The sequence below is a fragment of the Ranitomeya variabilis genome, chromosome 1, assembly GCF_051348905.1.
Source record: "Ranitomeya variabilis isolate aRanVar5 chromosome 1, aRanVar5.hap1, whole genome shotgun sequence".
NCBI classification, from domain to species: domain Eukaryota; kingdom Metazoa; phylum Chordata; class Amphibia; order Anura; family Dendrobatidae; genus Ranitomeya; species Ranitomeya variabilis.
Window position 1 is genome coordinate 739,133,922 of NC_135232.1, and position 17,343 is coordinate 739,151,264.

General features: G+C 45.6%; 1 protein-coding gene across 4 annotated transcripts in view; it reads right to left on the bottom strand.

Moving 5' to 3' along the window:
• TRAF3 (TNF receptor associated factor 3) overlaps positions 1-17,343 on the bottom strand; it is a 160,327-nt gene that overhangs the window by 91,910 nt on the left and 51,074 nt on the right. The window contains exon 1 of one of the 4 annotated variants that reach the window (XM_077269035.1): positions 4,954-5,053. The exons of 1 other annotated variant lie outside the window; for it this stretch is intronic. The gene's annotated coding sequence lies outside the window, so the exon portion shown is untranslated. Of the gene's footprint in view, positions 1-4,589; positions 4,635-4,823; positions 4,934-4,953; positions 5,054-17,343 lie in introns of those variants that run through there. 2 more of the 4 variants (XM_077268994.1, XM_077269018.1) reach the window with 2 other exon arrangements.

Consider the following 17,343-nt stretch of genomic DNA (forward strand, 5'->3'; position numbering starts at 1 on the left):
TGTTCGATTACACTCCAGTAGGGTGTAGACTCTGCTTCCTATGTCTCTTTTGATACGTCGAAGGAGCCCACGGGGGTGTCAGACATACAATAGTTCAAAAGGGGGGAATCCAGTAGAGGCCTGCAGGACTTCTCTGATGAAGAATAAAAGGTATTGCAGCAGACAGTCTAAGTACCGGCTATTTTTCTCTACGACCTTCTTGAACATGGCCTTCAAGGTTTTATTAAATCTTTCCACCAAGCAATCGGTCTGTGGCTGATAAACTGAGGTCTGGAGATGGGTGATTTGCAGGGTTTTTCACAATTCCCTCATCACCATTGACATGAACGGGGTCCCTTGGTCCATTATGGGTTTGCCTAAGGAGAGAACCAACTCCCGGACTATACACTTGGTGGAGGAGTTTCATAGTGGTATGGCCTCGGAGCACCGTGTAGCATAGTCCAGTACCACCAAGATATACTGATGCCCTCTCGCTGACTTGACAAGGGGTCCTACTAGATCCATGGCTATGCGATCAAATGGCACCTCAATAATAGGCAACAACACTAAGGGGCTACGGAAGTGAGCCACCGGGGAGGTCAGCTGGCAGGTGGGACATGACCTACAGTAATTTAAGATTTCTCAGTGACAACCAGGCCACTAGACTGTCTGCAGGACCCGTTCCTGTTTTTTTTCTACACCCAGATGACCACCTAACATATTTGTATGGGCCAAGTCTAACACCTTGCGTCTGTACGGCCCTGGCACCAGTAACTGATCAAGTACCTCCCCTATTAGCTTGGTGACCCAAGCTAAGCTTGGTGACCCGGTAGAGTAACTACCCATTAGAGTTAAATCCCTAAGTTGGGCGGCTCCAAAGTCCAAACACCTCCAGCTCAAGGATATCGGTCTCTGGGGATGCCCCCCATTCTCATCGCCAACAAGCATACAAAAGGGAAACCCATCAGCTGCGGCCTATAACATGGTTTCTCTAGGAGCAACCTGACTGTTGTCCGGGCAACCATATGTCCTCTCTTTCCCCCACAGTCATTTGTACTCCGTTCACTGACACTGGACATGCCTGTGGCCCCTCCACCATTTGAGAGACAGCACTGCAGGCAGGATATTCAAAATACGAGCAGTGCCGTCCTGTGCTGCAGTCCACTGGCTCGATGGTCATGGGGTAACGGGTAGCTATGTGAACTGGGGTATGACACCTCCAATAAATTACACTATTGGATGGGGCCTTTGACAATAACTCAGACGCCTCCTGATCTCTTGGAAGCCTCCCCAGATGTGGCTCTAGCTCCCCTCTTTTGGGTGTCAGCTCCCCTTTGGGAACCCCAGTATGGGGATGCTACAACCCCTTGCTTCCCCAAGGAACTCTCAACTGCCTGGTACCTCTCCGCCAGACCCACCAGGTCATCGGCATTGCGAAGCATCTCCCTTGGCAACCCAGGATTGCACCGGCTTCGGTAGGGAGTGTTTGGACCTGTACATGATGACCTACTCCACCATCGGTGCTGGGAGGAAGATTCAAGTTGCAACCATTTTTGGACCAGGTGTACGAGGTCAAACATTTGGTACCAGGGAGGTCTGTCACTGCAATAGGCCCAGTGGTGCACCCGTTGCACCCAGACAGTCATAGTCACTCCTAAGTGCACCAAAATCTCAGTTCTTAACTTGGCATACTCTTTTGAGTCCTGCAAGGCCAGGTCATAATAGCCTTCTGTGGCTCCCATGTTAAATATGGCTGCAGAACCTTCACCCACTGTTCCGGATGAAATTTCTCCCGTTCCGTCACCCTCTCGAAAACGGTCAGGAAAGCCTCAACATCATCACCCAGGGTAATCTTTTGCAAAGCCGTCTTCCTCACATTTGAGCCATCACCTGAATTTAGGGATGGGGCGGTTGCCCTGCCATGGATTGCCTCAAATAGGAGTTCATCTGCTGCCTGTGCTGCTGTTTCCAATGCTGCTGTTGATGCTGCCATATCTGTGGCTGCTGGAGATTAGCCTGCACAAGCTGCTTTATCAACTCCCCCATATAGTCAGCTTTCACTCCTCCAGTCGCTTTCACCCAGGACATGCGGTATCTCTGCAGCAGTCATACTGCCCCTTGGGATTCGTGCCCGCATTCTCCACCGATTGTAGGGTTTCGTACTCACTCAGCTACGGTTGAGGTAGTCACAAGAAGCTATTTTGTTAAAATGTCCAGGCAGGTTTATTAAAACTCCATAATCCTGCTTAAGAATACGCAAGCAAAAGATAGTCTTTTCCGGCACAAAGTGAAAAGTCCATACAATATCGCGGGTCCGCCCGCTCCGGATAGTGTCCGGTTCTTTAGGCCTTAGCACAAACCAACACAGAGGAGATCCACAGATCTCCAGACCCAGATGCTGAATGAGACACTCGGTTTCCATTTTATCTGCCCAACTACACCCCTGGGATTGGGATATGTGAGCAGTCATTCCCGCCCATCTCTTATGACTGTTCGTAAAACCCGGCCCTAGAATGGCCTAATAACTCTCTCAGCACCATATGTGCTGGAGCATGCTTTCCGAGCTCACATCACCGAAGCTACCAACCACAATGATACATATCTCCCCTCAAGGACTCGTCTGGCAGGCAACTTACAAGGCGTATATTATTAGATGAGTTTGTTTGAATATGTGTGTCACTGCATGTGTATGTATTAATACATATATTATCATTGGATGTGTATGTAAGAGTATGTGTATCATTAAATGTGTATGTATGAACGCATGTATCATTAGATGTATATACTTGAAGGCATATATATCATTAGATGTGTATGTATGAGTGTATGTGTATCATTAGATGTATATGTAGGAATATACACTCACTGGCCACTTTATTAGGTACACCTGTCCAACTTCTTGTTAACACTTAATTTCTAATCAGCCAATCACATGGCGGCAACTCAGTGCATTTAGGCATGTAGACATGGTCAAGACAATCTCCTGCAGTTCAAACCGAGCATCAGTATGGGGAAGAAAGGTGATTTGAGTGCCTTTGAACGTGGCATGGTTGTTGGTGCCAGAAGGGCTGGTCTGAGTATTTCAGAAACTGCTGATCTACTGGGATTTTCACGCACAACCATCTCTAGGGTTTACATAGAATGGTCCGAAAAAGAAAAAAAATCCAGTGAGCGGCAGTTCTGTGGGCGGAAATGCCTTGTTGATGCCAGAGGTCAGAGGAGAATGGGCAGACTGGTTCGAGCTGATAGAAAGGCAACAGTGACTCAAATCGCCACCCGTTACAACCAAGGTAGGCCTAAGAGCATCTCTGAACGCACAGTGCGTCGAACTTTGAGGCAGATGGGCTACAGCAGCAGAAGACCACACCGGGTACCACTCCTTTCAGCTAAGAACAGGAAACTGAGGCTACAATTTGTACAAGCTCATCGAAATTGGACAGTAGAAGATTGGAAAAACGTTGCTTGGTCTGATGAGTCTCGATTTCTGCTGCGACATTCGGATGGTAGGGTCAGAATTTGGCGTAAACAACATGAAAGCATGGATCCATCCTGCCTTGTATGGAGCATCTTTGGGATGTGCAGCCAACAAATCTGCGGCAACTGTGTGATGCCATCATGTCAATATGGACCAAAATCTCTGAGGAATGCTTCCAGCACCTTGTTGAATCTATGCCACGAAGAATCGAGGCAGTTCTGAAGGCAAAAGGGGGTCCAACCCGTTACTAGCATGGTGTACCTAATAAAGTGGCCGGTGAGTGTATGTCATTAGATGTGCAAATATGAATACATATATCATTAGAAGTGTACGTATGAATATATATCATTAGCTGTGTATGTATGAATGCATATATCATTAGATGTAAATGTAGGAATATATATCATTAGATGTGCAAATATGAATACATATATTATTAGAAGTGTACGTATGAATATATATCATTAGCTGTGTATGTATGAATGTGTATATACAGCCGGGTATGTATAAATATGAATATACAGGTTTGTAGGATTGCATATATCCAGGCACGTGTGCATGAATACTTATATACAAATGCGTATATAAATGCACGTATGTATGTGTATATGCAGGTATGAATGTGTATATACAGGTGCGTATGTATGAATGATCCAGCTGTGTATGTGTATACAGAGGTGCGTCTGTATAAATATGTAAATACAGGTGTGTATGTAAGAATGCATATATACAGGAGTGCATGTATATAGATATATATATATATATATATATATACAGCTGCGTAAGTATGAATGTGTAGTGCAGGTATGAATGATATATTAGGCACCTTTAGCTACACGTTAGCATGTATATGTATGACATTATATGGACGAGCTTATTCGTGGGCACAAGTATGAAGGCACACGTGCAAGGCTGTATATTTATTCTTCATACGCACACATGAACAGTATATATATACACACACGATTACACAGCAGACAGTACAGATCAGTGTATCCCAGCAGAGGCCATTGCACAGATCATACCTACAGCCCTCACCCCAGCATCAGCTCTATAGCAACTATTAACCCTTATCCTGCCACATCAAAACTGCAGCGCCAGACATCACCCCTTTAATAGTTTTAAAATGTCTCACCCCCATAATCCCACAGAAGAAGTCAGGCCCCCAGCTCAGTCCTCCTACACGGCAGGCCCTTCAGAATGCCCCAACCCACCCCCTCATCACCACAGAGCCAGACACTGGCCCTTTAAGTCCATGGTCCTCCCAGCCGCACACACGGTGCTGCATTGTACCGACCAGGGTTCTGCAGGCTACAGGGGGAGGGGGACATGCTCCTTGTGCGGGCAGAGCCTGGTGGTGGCTACTTACTATTCGTCGGCGGCAACCAAGGTAAAGAGGAGGACGCCGCCGGGTCAGTAACAGCCGCCCAGGTCTCTGCTCACACCAAACGTGAACAAACCGACATTGTTGGAAAAGTGAATCAGAAAAAGCCCCTTACCCAGAGAGCTGTGCTGCGCCGGCCCACTGCTCGGCTGGAAAGTCCCAGCAGCTACTTCCTCTGCTGCCTGGAAATCCCCTGCTGCACAAGTGTTACAGCTCTGAACTCTGCTGCCCCCTGTGCCCCAGACTGCGGCATCTGCGGGACCAGAGCTGCTCCATGGTGTGCAGGCGCCTATAGAATCACTATATAGCGACCAGAGCTGCTCTACACGGGCGCCTATAGAGTCACTATATAGCGACCAGAGCTGCTCCACACTACACGGGCGCCTATAGAGTCACTATATAGCGACCAGAGCTGCTCCACACTACACGGGCGCCTATAGAATCCCTATATAGCGACCAGAGCTGCTCCACACTACACAGGCGCCTATAGAATCCATGTATAGAGTGACCTGATCTGCCCCACACTACACGGGCACCTATAGAATCACTATATAGCGACCACAGCTGCTCCACACTACACGGGCGCCTATAGAATCACTATACAGCGACCAGAGCTGCTCCACACTACACAGGCGCCTATAGAATCACTATATAGCAACCAGAGCTGCTCCACACTACACAGGCGCCTATAGAATCACTATATATCGACCACAGCTGCTCCACACTACACGGGCGCCTATAGAATCACTATACAGCGACCAGAGCTGCTCCACACTACACAGGCGCCTATAGAATCACTATATTGCGACCAGAGCTGCTCCACACTACACATGCGCCTATAGAATCACTATATAGCGACCAGAGCTGCTCCACACTACACGGCGCCTATATAATCACTATATAGCGACCAGAGCTGCTCCACACTACACAGGCGCCTATAGAATCACTATATAGCGACCAGAGCTGCTCCACACTACACAGGCGCCTATAGAATCCATGTATAGAGTGACCTGATCTGCCCCACACTACACGGGCGCCTATAGAATCACTATATAGCGACCAGAGCTGCTCCACACTACACAGGTGCCTATAGAATCACTATATAGCGACCAGAGCTGCTCCACACTACATATGCGCCTATAGAATCACTATATAGCGACCAGGGCTGCTCCACACTACACAGGTGCCTATAGAATCACTGTATAGCGACCAGAGCTCTTCCACACTACACAGGCGCCTATAGAATCACTATATAGCGACCAGGGCTGCTCCACACTACACAAGTGCCTATAGAATCACTATATAGCGACCAGGGCTCCTCCACACTACACAGGCACCTATAGAATCACTATATAGCAACCAGAGCTGCTCCACACTACACAGGTGCCTATAGAATCACTATATAGTGACCAGAGCTGCTCCACACTACACAGACGCCTATAGAATCACTATATAGTGACCAGGGCTGCTCCACACTACACAGGTGCCTATAGAATCACTATATAGCGACCAGAGCTCCTCCACACTACACAGGCGCCTATAGAATCACTATATATCGACCAGAGCTGCTCCACACTACACAGGTGCCTATAGAATCACTATATAGCGACCAGAGCTGCTCCACACTACACAGGCGCCTATAGAATCACTATATAGCGACCAGGGCTGCTCCACACTACACAGGCGCCTATAGAATCCATGTATATAGTGACCTGATCTGCTCCATACTATACAGGCGCTTATAGAATCACTGTATATAGTGCCCTGATCTGCTCCATAGTGCACAGGTGCCTATGGAATCACTGTATATAGTGATCTGATCTTCTCCATACTATACAGGCGCCTATAGATTCACTGTGTATAGTGACCTGATCTGCTCCATACTATGCAGGCGCTTATAGAATCACTGTATATAGTGCCCTGATCTGCTCCATAGTGCACAGGTGCCTATGGAATCAGTGTATATAGTGATCTGATCTTCTCCATACTATACAGGCGCCTATAGATTCACTGTGTATAGTAACCTGATCTGCTCCATGCTATACAGGCGCATATAGAATCACTGTATATAGTGACCTGAGCTGCTCCATACTATACAGGCACCTATATAATCACTGTGTATAGTGACTTGAGCTGCTGCATACTATACAGGCACCTATGGAATCACTGTATATAGTGACCTGAGCTGCTCCATACTTTACAGGCGCCTATAAAATCAGTGTATATAGTGACCTGATCTGCTCCATGCTATACAGGCACCTATAGAATCACTGTAGATAGTGCCCTGGTCTGCTCCATGTGTACAGGAGCCTATAGAATCACTATATAGCGACCAGAGCTGCTCCACACTACACAGGTGCCTATAGAATCACTATATAGCGACCAGAGCTGCTCCACACTACACAGGCGCCTATAGAATCACTATATAGCGACCAGAGCTGCTCCACACTACACAGGTGCCTATAGAATCCATGTATAGAGTGACCTGATCTGCTCCATACTACACGGGCGCCTATAGAATCACTATATAGCGACCAGAGCTGCTCCACACTACACCGGCACTTATAGAATCCATGTATATAGTGACCTGATCTGCTCCATGCTATACAGACACCTATAGAATCACTGTATATAGTGTCCTGATCTGCTCCATGTGTACAGGAGCCTATAGAATCACTATATAGCGACCAGAGCTGCTCCACACTACACCGGCACTTATAGAATCCATGTATATAGTGACCTGATCTGCTCCATGCTATACAGGCGCTTATAGAATTACTGTATATAGTGCCCTGATCTGCTCCATAGTGCACAGGTGCCTATGGAATCACTGTATATAGTGATCTGATCTCCATACTATACAGGCGCCTATAGAATCACTGTGTATAGTGACCTGATCTGCTCCATACTATGCAGGCACCTATAGAATTGGTGTGTATAGTAACCTGATCTGCTCCATGCTATACACGCGCATATAGAATCACTGTATATAGTGACCTGATCTGCTCCATACTATACAGGCACCTATAGAATCACTGTGTATAGTGACCTGAGCTGCTCCATACTATACAGGCACCTATGGAATCACTGTATATAGTGACCTGAGTTGCTCCATACTATACAGGCACCTATAGAATCACTGTATATAGTGTCCTGATCTGCTCCATACTTTACAGGCGCCTATAAAATCAGTGTATATAGTGACCTGATCAGCTCCATGCTATACAGGCACCTATAGAATCACTGTATATAGTGCCCTGATCTGCTCCATGTGTACAGGAGCCTATAGAATCACTATATAGCGACCAGAGCTGCTCCACACTACACAGGTGCCTATATAATCACTATATAGCGACCAGAGCTGCTCCACACTACACAGGCGCCTATAGAATCACTATATAGTGACCAGAGCTGCTCCACACTACACAGGCGCCTATAGAATCCATGTATAGAGTGACCTGATCTGCTCCATACTACACGGGTGCCTATAGAATCACTATATAGCGACCAGAGCTGCTCCACACTACACCGGCGCCTATAGAATCCATGTATATAGTGACCTGATCTGCTCCATGCTATACAGACACCTATAGAATCACTGTATATAGTGCCCTGATCTGCTCCATGTGTACAGGAGCCTATATAATCACTATATATCGACCAGAGCTGCTCCACACTACACAGGTGCCTATAGAATCACTATATAGCGACTAGAGCTGCTCCACACTACACAGGCGCCTATAGAATCACTATATAGCGACCAGAGCTGCTCCACACTACACCAGCGCCTATAGAATCCATGTATATAGTGACCTGATCTGCTCCATACTATACAGGCGCTTATAGAATAACTGTATATAGTGCCCTGATCTGCTCCATAGTGCACAGGTGCCCATGGAATCACTGTATATAGTGATCTGATCGTCTCCATACTATACAGGCGCATATAGAATCACTGTGTATAGTGACCTGATCTGCTCCATACTATGCAGGCACCTATAGAATTGGTGTGTATAGTAACCTGATCTGCTCCATGCTATACACGCGCATATAGAATCACTGTATATAGTGACCTGAGCTGCTCCATACTATACAGGCACCTATAGAATCACTGTGTATAGTGACCTGAGCTGCTCCATACTATACAGGCACCTATAGAATCACTGTATATAGTGACCTGAGTTGCTCCATACTATACAGGCACCTATAGAATCAGTGTATATAGTGACCTGATCTGCTCCATGGTGTACAGGTTCTTATAGAATCACTGTATATAGTGTCCTGATCTGCTCCATACTTTACAGGCGCCTATAAAATCAGTGTATATAGTGACCTGATCTGCTCCATGCTATACAGGCACCTATAGAATCACTGTATATAGTGCCCTGATCTGCTCCATGTGTACAGGAGCCTATAGAATCACTGTATATAGTGCCCTGATCTGCTCCATGGTGTACAGGAGCCTATAGAATCACTGTATATAGTGACCTGATCTGCTCCATACTATACAGATGCTTATAGAATCACTATACAGTGCCCTGAGCTGCTCCGCACTATACAGACGCCTATTGACTTAGTGTATATAGTGGCCTGATCTGCTCCATGGTGCACAGGTGCCTATCTAATCACTGTATATAGTGATCTGATCTGCTTCATGGAGTACAGGCACCAATAGAATCACTGTATACAGTGATCTGATCTGCTCCATACTATACAGATGCCTATAGAATCACTGTGTATAGTGCCCTGATCTGCTCCACAGTGTACAGTCTCCTATAGAATCACTGTATATAGTAATAATAATAATAATTTTTATTTATATAGCGCCAACATATTCCGCAGCGCTTTACAAATTATAGAGGGGACTTGTACAGACAATAGACATTACAGCATAACAGAAATCACAGTTCAAAACAGATACCAGGAGGAATGAGGTCCCTGCTCGCAAGCTTACAAACTATGAGGAAAAGGGGAGACACGAGAGGTGGATGGTAACAATTGCTTTAGTTATTTGGACCAGCCATAGTGTAAGGCCATGTGCACACGTTCAGGATTTTTCGTGTTTTTTCGCTATAAAAACGCGAAAAAAATGCTAACATATGCCTCCTATTATTTACAGGGTATTCCGCATTTTTTGTGCAAATGTTGCGATTTTTTCCGCGAAAAAATCGCATCGCGGAAAAAAAAGCAACATGTTCATTAAAAATGCGGAATTGCAGGGATTCCGCACACCTAGGAGTGCATTGATCTGCTTACTTCCCGCACGGGGCTGTGCACACCATGCGGGAAGTAAGCAGATTATGTGCGGTTGGTACCCAGGGTGGAGGAGAGGAGACTCTCCTCCACGGACTGGGCACCATATAATTGGTAAAAAAAAAAGAATTAAAATAAAAAATAGTCCTATACTCACCCTTTGATGGACCCAGAAGTGTTCCCGCCTCTCCGGTGCATGCTCTCTCTTCGGTTCCTATAGATGGTGTGGTTCAGGACCTGTGATGACGTCACTGTCTTGTGATTGGTCACGTGACCGCTCATGTGACTCACGCGACCAATCACAAGCCGCGACGTCATCACAGGTCCTGAACCACACCGGCATCTATAGGAACAGACGCCGCTGAGGAGATCGTCTGGGTGAGTATAACCATTTTTTACTTTTTTTATTATTTTTAAACATTCTATCTTTTACTATAGATGCTGCATAAGCAGCATCTATAGTAACAAGTTGGTCACACTTGTCAAACACTATGTTTGACAAGTGTGACCAACTTGTCAGTCAGTTTTCCAAGCGATGCTACAGATCGCTTGGAAAACTTTAGCATTCTGCAAGCTAATTATGCTTGCAGAATGCTAAAAAACCGCGAAAAAAACGCAAAAAAAAAATGAGGATTTCTTGCAGAAAATTTCCGGTTTTCTTCAGGAAATTTCTGCAAGAAATCTGGACGTGTGCACATACCCTAAGGCTCGGGTGTTCATGTAAAGCTGCATGAACCAGTTCACTGCCTAAGTGTGTAGCAGTACAGACACAGAGTGCTATTAACTGCATAAAGTGTATGAGAACATGATGCGAGGAACCTGATTATGGTGTTTGTTTGTTTGTTTGTTTGTTTGTTTGTTTTTTTTAATGGGCCACACAGGGATAGTTAGGTTGAGGCGGTAGGCCAGTCTGAACAAATTAGTTTTTAGGGCACGCTTAAAACTGTGGGGATTGGGGATTAATCGTATTAACCTAGGTAGTGCATTCCAAAGAATTGGCGCAGCACGTGTAAAGTCTTGGAGACGGGAGTGGGAGGTTCTGATTATTGAGGATGCTAACCTGAGGTCATTAGTGGAGCAGAGGGCACGGGTAGGGTGGTAGACTGAGACCAGAGAGGAGATGTAGGGTGGTGCTGAGCCATGGAGTGCTTTGTGGATGAGGGTAGTAGTTTTGTACTGGATTCTGGAGTGGATGGGTAGCCAGTGTAATGACTGGCACAAGATAGAGGCATCGGTGTAACGGTTGGTGAGGAATATGATCCTGGCAGCAGCATTCAGGATAGATTGGAGCGGGGAGAGTTTGGTAAGAGGGAGACCGATCAGTAGAGAGTTACAATAGTCCAGACGAGAATGAATAAGTGAGACAGTAAGAGTTTTTGCAGAGTCGAAAGTAAGAAAAGGGCGAATTCTAGAAATGTTTTTGAGATGCAGATAAGAAGAGCGAGTCAGTGATCGGATGTGGGGGGTGAATGAAAGCTCCGGAATCAAGTATGACCCAAAGGCAGCGGGCATGTTGCTTTGGAGTAATGGTGGAACCGCACATGGAGATGACAATGTCAGGCAAAGGTAGGTTAGTAGAGGGAGAAAACACGAGGTTCAGTTTTTGCCAGGTTCAGTTTCAGATAGAGGGAGGACATGATGTTAGAGACAGCGGTAAGACAATCACTGGTGTTTTCTAAAAAGGTCGGCGTGATAACAGGAGCAGAAGTGTATAATTGGGTGTCGTCAGCATAGAGATGGTACTGGAAACCAAATCTACTGTTTGTCCAATAGGGGCAGTATACAAAGAGAAGAGGAAGGGGCCTAGAACTGATCCTTGAGGAACCCCAACAGTAAGGGGAAGGTGAGAGGAGGAGGAACCAGCAAAAGATACAGTAAAGGAGCGGTCAGAGAGATAGGAGGAGAACCAGGAGAGAACGGTGTCCTTGAGGCCGATGGAGCGGAGCATAGTGAGGAGGAGCTGATGATCCACAGTGTCGAAAGCTGCGGAGAGATCCAAGAGAATTAGCATGGAGTATTGACAAATAGATTTAGCTGTTAGTAGGTCATTAGATACTTTAGTGAGGGCAGTTTCAGTCGAGTGTAAAGAGCGGAAACCAGATTGAAGAGGGTCGAGAAGAGAGTTATCTGAGAGATAGCGGGTAAGACGGGAGTGGACCAGGCGTTCGAGGAGTTTAGAGATGAAGGGAAGATTAGAGAGAGGTCTATAATTAGCGGCACAGTTTTGATCGAGGGATGGTTTTTTAAGTAATGGATGTATGATGCATGCTTAAATGAGGGAAAAATACCGGAAGTGAGAGAAAGGTTGAATATTTTTGTTAGGTGAGAGGTGACAGCCGGGGAAAGGGACTGGAGGAGATGTGACGGAATGGGGTCACTGGTGCAAGTGGTTGGGCAAGAAGATGCAAGGAGCCTGATTACTTCTTCTTCTGTAACTGGTTCAAAGTCAGAGAGTGAACTAGATGCAGTGGGGGAGGGAGGACAGTGCATGGTATGAAGAGATTGGGAGATGATTTCCTGTCGAATGTGGTCAATTTTTTCTTTGAAGTAATTGGCCAGATCGTCAGCGCGGAGATCCGTGGTTGGGGCCTGCACTCTTGGGTTGAGTAGGGACTGGAAAGTGTCAAAGAGACGTTTAGGGTTATTGGACAGCGAGGTGATGAGGGTGTTGAAATAGGTTTGTTTGGAGAGGTGAAGGGCAGAGTTAAGGTACCGTCACACTAAGCGACGCTGCAGCGATAGCGACAGCGATGCCGATCGCTGCAGCGTCGCTGTTTGGTCGCTGGAGAGCTGTCACACAGACCGCTCTCCAGCGACCAACGATGCCGAGGTCCCCTGGTAACCAGGGTAAACATCGGGTTGCTAAGCGCAGGGCCGCGCTTAGTAACCCGATGTTTACCCTGGTTACCAGCTTAAAAGTTAAAAAAACAAACAGCACATACTCACCAGCGCGTCCCCCAGCCTCTGCTTCCTGACGCTGACTGAGCTCCGGCCCTAACAGCACAGCGGTGACGTCACCGCTGTGCTTTCACTTTCAGTTTAGGGCCGGCGATCAGTAGAGTCAGGAAGCAGAGGCTGGGGGACGCGCAGGTGAGCATGTACTGTTTGTTTTTTTACATTTTACGCTGGTAACCAGGGTAAACATCGGGTTACTAAGCGCGGCCCTGCGCTTAGTAACCCGATGTTTACCCTGGTTACCAGTGTAAAATATCGCTGGTATCGTTGCTTTTGCTGTCAAACACGGCGATACACGGCGACCTAGCGACCAAATAATGTGCAGACCTTCTAGCAGCGACCAGCAATTTCACAGCGGGATTCTGATCGCTGCTGCGTGTCAAATACAGCGATATCGCTCCCTAGGACGCTGCAACGTCACAGATCGCTGGCGACGTTGCTTAGTGTGACGGTACCTTTATATGTTTTTAGCATGAACTTATAATGGATGAAATCTTCGAGTAGATTAGATTTTCTCCACAGACATTCGGCACCGCTGCAGGAAACGTGTTTGCAGAGTGTGCCACGGTTGTCGCCATCTGTGCCGAGTTGTTCTATGTATAGGAGGTGCAGCTTCATCCAGGGCACTTTGCAGGGTTTCATTATAATGCTTCAGAGCAGAATCAGGACATGAGATGGAGGAGATTGGGGCCAATGAGGACTGCAAGTTCTTCATAAGTTTCTGGGTGTTAATGGCCTGTATGTTTCTATAAGTGTGGAAAGTGGGGGTGACCTGAGCGGGATAGCAGTTCTTGATAGAGAATGAAAGAAGGTTGTGGTCAGAGAGCGGGAGAGGGGAGTTTGTGAAATCATCCACTGAGCAAAGCTGGGAGAAGACCAAATCAAGGGAGTTTCCATCTTCATGCATTGGAGAGTTAGTATGCTGCGAGAGGCCGAAAGAGGAGGTTAGAGAAAAAGGTGAGAAGCAGATGGGGAGAGGGGAAAAGCAATGGGCATGTTGAAATCACCCATATTAAGGTTGGAGTGTCACAGGAGAGAGAGTGTGGAAGCCAGGTGGCAAAGTGATCCAGGAACTGATGAGAGGGGCCATATAATGAACTGATCTGCTCCATAATATACAGGTGCATATAGAATCGCTGTATATAGTGCCCTGAACTGCTCCATAGTGTACAGGCACCTATATAATCAGCATATATAGTGACATGATCTGCTCCATAGTGTACAAGCACCTATAGAATCACTATATAGCGACCTGATCTGCTCCATGGTGCACAGGTGCCTATGGAATCACTGTATAGTGATCTGATCTGCTCCATACTATACAGGAGCATTTAGAATCACTGCATAAAGTGACCTGAGCTGCTTCATACTATACAGGCGCCTATAGAATCACTGTTTATAGTGACCTGATCTGCTCCATACTATGCAGGCAGCTATAGAATCAGTGTATATAGTGACCTGAGGTGCTCCATGGTGCACAGGTGCCTATAGAATCACTGTATATAGTGCCATGATCTGCCTGCTCCATACTATACAGGCACCTATAGAATCAGTGTATGTAGTGACCTGAGCTGCTCCATGGTGCGCAGGTGCCTATAGAATAACTGTATATAGTGACCTGATCTGCTCCATACTATACAAGCGCCTATAGAATCACTGTATATAGTGACCTGATCTGCTCCGTGGTGTACATACACCCATAGAATCACTGCATATAGTGCCTTGATCTGCTCCGTGGTGCACAGGAGCCTATAGAATCACTGTATATAGTGCCCTGATCTGCTCTATAATGCACAGGAGCCTATAGAATTATTGTATACAGTGACCTGATCTGTTCCATGGTGCACAGGGGCCTATAGAATCACTGTATATAGTGACCTGTTCTACTCAACAGTGTACAGGCACCTATATAATCACTGTATATAGTGTCCTGATCTGCTCCATGGTGTATAGGTGCCTATAGAATCAATGTACATATTGAGTTGATCTGCTCCATGGTGTACAGAAGTCTATAGAATCACTGTATATAGTGACCTGAGCCACTCCATGGTATACAGGAGCCTACAGAATCACTGTATATAGTGCTCTGACCTGCTCCATAGTGTAGAGGTGCCTATAGAATCACTGTATATAGTGCCCTGATCTGCTCCATGGCATACAGGAGCCTATATAATCACTTTATATAGTGATCTGATATGCTCCATGGTGCACTGGAGCCTATAGAATCACTGTACACTGTGTTCCAAATTATTATGCAAATTGGATTTAAGTGTCAAAAAGATTTAAATTTTTGTTTTTCAAATATGCAAATTGCCTCTTCTGAGAAAAAGAGGACTTAACTCTTTAGCGCCACCTGTTGGAAGTAGCGATCCTACAAGTCACAATCAACCCTTTAACGAGTCGTGCAATATGACTTAGGATAAAAGCCAAATCAGTATCTCAATTTGCAGACATTTGTTTTTCAAATAAACTTGTGGATGGTATTGTGTCTCAGGGCTCAATGGATCACTGAAATCAATCTTAAACACATGTGATAATTAGTTTTCCAAGTGATTCTAATTAAACGAAAACTACTTAAAAATGATGTTCCACATTATGAAGCAGGCCACAGGTTTCAAGCAATATGAGAAATAAAAAGGATCTCTCTGCTGCTGAAAAGTGTTAAATAGTGCAATGCCTTGGACAAGGTATGAAAACATTAGATATTTCATGAAAACTTAAGAGTGATCATCATATTGTGAAGAGATTTGTGACTGAAACACAGAGTACAGACAGAGTTCATGCAGATAATGCAGATAAAGGCATAACGAGGAAGGTTTCTGCCAGATAAATTCATTGGATTAAGAGAGCAGCTGCCAAAATGCCATTACAAAGCAGCAAACAGTTATTTGAAGCTGCTGGTGCCTCTGAAGTCCCTCGAACCTCAAGGTGTAGGATCTTTCAAAGGCTTGCTGTGGTGCATAAACCTACTATTCGGCCACCCATAAACAGTGTTCACAAGCAGAAATGGTTGCAGTGGGCCCACACATACATGAAGACTAATTTTCAAACAGTCTTGTTAACTGATGAGTGTCGAGCAATCCTGGATGGTCCTGATGGATGGAGTAGTGGATGGTTGGTGGATGGCCACCATGTCCCAACAAGGCTGTGACATCAGCAAGGAGGTGGAGGAGTCATGTTTTGGGCCGGAATCATGGGGAAACAGCTGGTAGGGCCCTTTAAGGTTCCTGGAGGTGTGAAAATTAGCTTTTTTGTTCAGTGAATGTGACCTCCTAACGCTGCAAATTCCACAAATGAGCATTTTCAGTTCTTTAAAACATATCAAATGTTTAGAAATTCTACTGTGCCTAATAACTTGGAACAGTGCATTTTGAGTTTTTATTCATTTTGGAGATTATACTGTTATCATTGGGAGGTTTCTTCAATAAAATTCGATGTATACTCTAACGGGTGATGACTTTTATTAGACTGACTGTCATTTGCACCGACCATCAGGGCCGGATTTAAGAGGTGGGTGGCTCGGGGCCCATTTTGGAGGGAGGCCCATTTTTCAAGGTGCTGCAATATGTAATGCAAAAACACAAAATGAAACGAACGCAAGTTTATTTACAAAAATCATTTATGCAGAGTAATTCAGGTAAAATCACTCATTTTTTGCAATCCGGGCACTTTCCTTGATTTTCGTGCTGCAAAATCACTAATGATGTCACTAAAGTCCAATTCACGCAGTATATCTGACCTTGTCAGCCCTTAAAGTCCTGAAAGGGCATTAAAGATTAAAATATGTACATATGTATGTATGTATGTATATTGTAGAAATGTGGGCTGTCTATATCAAAGACTGTTGCTGGGCTCTATATGTCAGAGGCTTCTGCTGGGCTGAATATGTATGAGAGGCTTCTGCTGGGCTGTATATATATGAGAGGCTTCTGCTGGGCTGTATATGTATGAGAGGCTTCTGCTGGGCTGTATATGTATGAGAGGCTTCTGCTGGGCTGTATATATATGAGAGGCTTCTGCTGGGCTGTATATATATGACGGGCTTCTGCTGGGATGTATATGTATGAGAGGCTTCTGCTGGGCTGTATATATATGACGGGCTTCTGCTGGGCTGAATATGTATGAGAGGCTTCTGCTGGGCTGTATATATATGAGAGGCTTCTGCTGGGCTGTATATATATGACGGGCTTCTGCTGGGATGTATATGTATGAGAGGCTTCTGCTGGGCTGTATATATATGAGGGGCTTCTGCTGGGCTGTATATATATGAGAGGCTTCTGCTGGGCTGTATATATAT